Source organism: Salvelinus namaycush, chromosome 9, assembly GCF_016432855.1.
Source record: "Salvelinus namaycush isolate Seneca chromosome 9, SaNama_1.0, whole genome shotgun sequence".
Classification (NCBI taxonomy): domain Eukaryota; kingdom Metazoa; phylum Chordata; class Actinopteri; order Salmoniformes; family Salmonidae; genus Salvelinus; species Salvelinus namaycush.
The window spans coordinates 47,976,304-47,981,695 of record NC_052315.1 but is presented as its reverse complement, the minus strand read 5'-3'; positions in this window follow the sequence as shown (position 1 = coordinate 47,981,695).

Below are 5,392 nucleotides of genomic sequence, written 5' to 3'. Positions count from 1 at the left end.
AATTGCTAACACACTAAAATGACATGCACAGCACAATTATTTAAACTGACACACAGAGAGCAAAACCTCTTCTCAAGTCTCCAAAAGTCTAAACACATGTTCTGCTTTACACACGTTTTGCAATTCAAAATGGCACTTTTTAAATGCACTGCACACGGTTCTCTGCATAAGACACAACAATCTGACATAAAGTCACATGTTTGCCATTTCAAAACACTGCCATTCAAAATGACACTACATGAGCTAATTGGCCAATACATGTGCCACCTGGCCAAACACCTCAATGGTTGATTGTTACCACTTCAATCAGGAAGTAAGCACTATGAAAAGACCACAGGTGAGCACCTTTTGTTTTACAACAACAATGGAAGCCGTTGCAGAGAGAGGAAGAGGAAGAGGGAGGGGGAGAATGAGAGGGGGAGGAAGAGTGAGAGGTAGGGGTAGAGCTGGTAGAGGAGTTCATGGCCAAAGAAGACAACAACTTTCAAATGAAATCAGAGCAACCTTAGTTGATCATGTCATCAACCATGGGCTGACAATGCGAGAGGCTGGACAGAGTGCAGCCCAACTTGAGCCGTTTTACTGTCGCCTGTGTCATCCGGACATTTAGACTGCAGTACAGGTATGTAACCAACATTTATTTCACACTATGTAGTACACCCCATGTCATAGTCTATCAGTTGGGTGACACCTGTTTACTTCATGAATGGCTGATGTCATACACTAACTGCACAAATTTCCTGTAGAATTTACTCTACTGTGGGGGAAATATCTTTAGGCTGCATTGTCCAAGCCCTATATTTTAGTTTTTTCTAATAGTTTTTCTAAAGGACTGAGAGACACAACCATGGTGGAGGCAGGGGCCAAATGTTCACCGGGGTATAGGAAGCTGCCATTGTAAACTTGGTTTTGGAAAATAATGAAATCAGTTTACGAGAAATCCAAAGCCACATCATCCAAGACAACACCATATTCAACAACATTCAACAAGTCAGTCTGTCCACATTGGCTCGCATTCTCAAGCGAAACCAAATCAGAATGAAACAACTTTATAAGGTGCCGTTTGAGAGAAACTCTCAAAGAAACAAAGAGGTCAGACGAGCATATGTGGATGTAAGTACAATATTGACTGCAGTACACTACACACAACATTGTTTCCCAGTGTACTGGATAACACCATATTGACTGCTTTTGTTCTTTGTTTTCAGGGAGTACTGGAAATGGATGCTCATGCAATCCCACATGAGTTCATCTTTATAGATGAGGCTGGGTTCAACCTAGCAAAGACCAGAAGAAGGGGGAGAAACGTCATTGGCAACAGAGCCATTATAGATGTTCCTGGCCAACGTGGTGGGAACATCACAATGTGCGCTGCCATCTCCAATACGCATGGTGTCCTCCACCGTCATGCCAACCTTGGACCATACGACACAGCCCATATTCTCACATTTCTGGACAGACTCGACAACATTCTCATACCACCAGAGCGTGTGAATGATGCAGACCATCAAAGAACCCGGTATGTTGTAGTATGGGACAATGTGAGCTTTCATCGTGCAGCCCCAGTCCAAAACTGGTTTGCTGACCACCCACCATTTCTCGTGCAATACCTCCCACCATACTCACCATTTCTGAACCCCATAGAGTTCTTTTCGGCATGGCGGTGGAAGGTATACGACCGGCAGCCCTTTGTGCGCATGTCTCTTGTGCAGGCTATGGAAGAGGCATGTGATGAGATTGATGTGGGTGCGATTCAGGGATGGATAAGGCACTCAAGGCACTTCTTCCCTCGATGTCTGGCAAGGGAAGATATTGCCTGTGATGTGGACGAGGCGTTGTGGCCAGACCCAGCTGTGCGGTAAGATGCTGCCTAATTCTTTTTCTTGCCTCTTTTTTTCTATATATATTTTTTGCAAATTTTTTCTGCAATTTTCTTTTTCAGTGTACTGTTATTTTGTGAGCATATTTTTGTTCAGTCCAATGTAAATATATCTGCTGTGCATATGTTGCACTGACTTGTTTGGTAAAAAATAAAATGTTTCAACAGCATGTGTGTGTATCTGCAAATATTTCTGTGCATCTGAAGAATTTTCTACAATTTGAACTATTTTAGTATTATGGCAAAGCATACTAAAGATGAGAGTGCTTTTCATTATGCCCAACAGTGTGTAGTTGGTTAGACAAATCTGGTAATATGAATGAAGTGTGTGCCATTTCGTGCAAACGTTTGATTTTGATAATGCTATATGTAGTTTTGGTTGCAGTGCTTCATTTAACAGGATATATGAGGTATTTTGCAGTTTGGGTGTGTGGTTTTGTGAATTGTGTTAAGTATTTTGATAAAACCAGCCTAGTTTGCAAAATTGTGTTTTAGCAATTGGGAAAAACTGTAATGTTGTAAAAGACTATTGTAGCTGGAAACGGCAGATTTTCTATGGAGTATCTACGTAGGCGTACAAAGGCCCATTATCAGCAACCATGACTCCTGTGTTCCAATGGCACGTTGTGTTCGCTATTCCAAGTTAATCATTTTAAAAAGGCTAGTTGATCACTAGAAAACCCTTTTGTAATTATGTTAGCACAGCTGAAAACTGTTGTTCTGATTAAAGAAGCAATAAACTGACCTTCTTTAAACTAGTTGAGTATCTGGAGCATCAGCAATTGTGGGTTCGATTACAGGCTCAAAACATCCAGAAACAAAGCACTTTCTTCTGAAACTCATCAGTCTATTCTTGTTCCGAGAAATGAAGGCTATTACTTGTGAGAAATTGCCAAGAAACTGAAGATCTCGTACAAGGCTGTGTACTTCTCCCTTCACAGAACAGCGCAAACTGGCTCTAACCAGAATAGAAAGAGGAGTAGGAGGCCCCGGTGCACAACTGAGCAAGAGGTCAAGTACATTAGTGTCTAGTTTGAGAAACAGACGGCTCACAAGTCCTCAACTGGCAGCTTTATTAAATAGTACCCGCAAAACAACAATCTCAACGTCAACAGTGAAGAGGCGACTCCGGGATGCTGGCCTTCTAGGCAGAGTTGCAAAGAAAAAGCTGTATCTCAGACTGGTCAATAAAAATAAAAGATTTAGATGGGCAAAATAACACAGACACTGGACAGAGGAAGATTGAAAAAACATGTTATGGACAGACGAATTCGGAAGTTTACATACACTTAGGTTGGAGTCATTAAAACTTGTTTTTCAACCACTCCACAAATTTATTTTGGCAAGTCGGTTAGGACATCTACTTCGTGCATAACACAAGTCATTTTCCCAACAATTGTTTACAGACAAATTATTTCACTTATAATTCACTGTATCACAATTCCAGTGGGTCAGAGGTTTACATACACTAAGTTGACTGTGCCTTTAAACAGCTTGGAAAAAAACAGAAAATGATGTCATGGCTTTAGAAGTTTCTGATAGGCAAATTGACATAATTTGAGTCAATTGGAGGTGTACCTGTGGATGTATTTCAAGGCCTACCTTCAAACTCAGTCCCTTTTTGCTTGACATCATGGAAAAATCAAAAGAAATCAGCCAAGACCTCAGAAAAGAAATTTTAGACCTCCACAAGTCTGGTTCATCCTTGGGAGCAATTTCCAAACGCCTGAAGGTACCACGTTCATCTGTACAAACAATAGTACGCAAGTATAAACACCATGGGACCACGCAGTCGTCATACCGCTCAGGAAGGAGACGCGTTCTGTCTCCTAGAGATGAACGCACTTTGGTGCGAAAAGTGCAAATCAATCCCAGAACAACAGCAAAGGACCTTGTGAAGATGCTGGAGGAAACAGGTACAAAAGTATCTATATCTATAGCCACTGCTCCAAAACAGCCATAAAAAAGCCAGACTACGGTTTACAACGGAACATGGAGACAAAGATCATACTCTTTGGAGAAATGTCCTCTGGTCTGATGACACAAAAATATAACTGTTTGGCCATAATGACCATCATTATGTTTGGAGGAAAAAAGGGGAAGCTTGCAAGCCGAAGAACTCCATCCCAACCGTGAAGCACGGGGGTGGCAGCATCGTGTTGTGGGGGTGCTTTGCTGCAGGAGGGACTGGTGCACTTCACAAAATAGATGGCATCATGAAGTGAAGTGCACCAGTCCCTCCTGCTTATTGTGGGAAGCTTGTGGAAGGCTACCCAAAACATTTGACCCAAGTTAAACAATTTAAAGGCAATGCTACCGAATACTAATTGAGTGTATGTAAACTTCTGACCCACTGAGAATGTGATGAAAGAAATTAAAGCTGAAATAAACATTCTCTCTACTATTATTCTGACATTTCACATTCTTAAAATAAAGTGGTGATCCTAACTGACCTAAGACTGCATTTTTACTAGGATTAAATGTCAGGGATTGTGAAAAACTGAGTTTAAATGTATTTGGCTAAGGTGTATGTAAACTTCCGACTTCAACTGTAAGTTTGAGGTGTTCGGATCACAAAGAAGAACATTCGTGAGACGCTGAAAAAATGTAAAGATGCTGAAGGAGTGCTTGACACCATTTGTCAAGCATGGTGGAGACAATGTGATGGTCTGGGGGTGCTTTGGTGGTGGTAAAGTGGGAGATTTGTACATGCCATACGCTGTGGACGGGGCTTAATTGGAGGCAATTTCCTCCTACAACAGGACAACGACCCAAAGCACAGCTCCAAACTATGCAAGAACTATTTATGGAAGAAGCAGTCAGATGGTATTCTGTCTATAATGGAGTGGCCAGCACAGTCACCGGATCTCAACACCTATTGAGCTGTTGTGGGAGCAGCTTGACCGTATGGTATGTAAGAAGTGCCCATCAAGCCAATCTAATTTGAGGGAGGTGCTTCAGGAAGCATGGGGTGAAATCTCTTCAGATTACCTCAACAAATTGACAACTAGAATGTCAAAGGTCTGCAAGGCTGTAATTGCTGCAAATTGAGGATTCTTTGACGAAAGCAACGTTTGAAGGACACAATTATTATTTGAATTAAAAATCATTATTTATAACCTTGTCAAAGTCTTGACTATATTTCTTATTCATTTTGCAACTAATTTCATGTATGTTTTCATGGAAAACAAGGACATTTCTAAGTGACCCCAAACTTTTGAACAGTAGTTTATATATATATATATATATATATATATATATAATTAATCAAATGAAAAAGACATACATTTTATTATGATTTTTCAGGGGGTGCTGAAACATGGCTATGATGTTTTATCATGACAGAGACAACATGAGAGCGATGTTTGATGATGAGAGAGAAGCAAGGGAGGTTCACTTGTCTTTCGAGAGCTACAGCAAAGATGTTTTTAACTATCCCACTCATTGTTTTATCTGTGGCTACAGCTTTAAATATTTGAAAGGCCAGAAGGCGGTCATTCAATCCCAGAACTC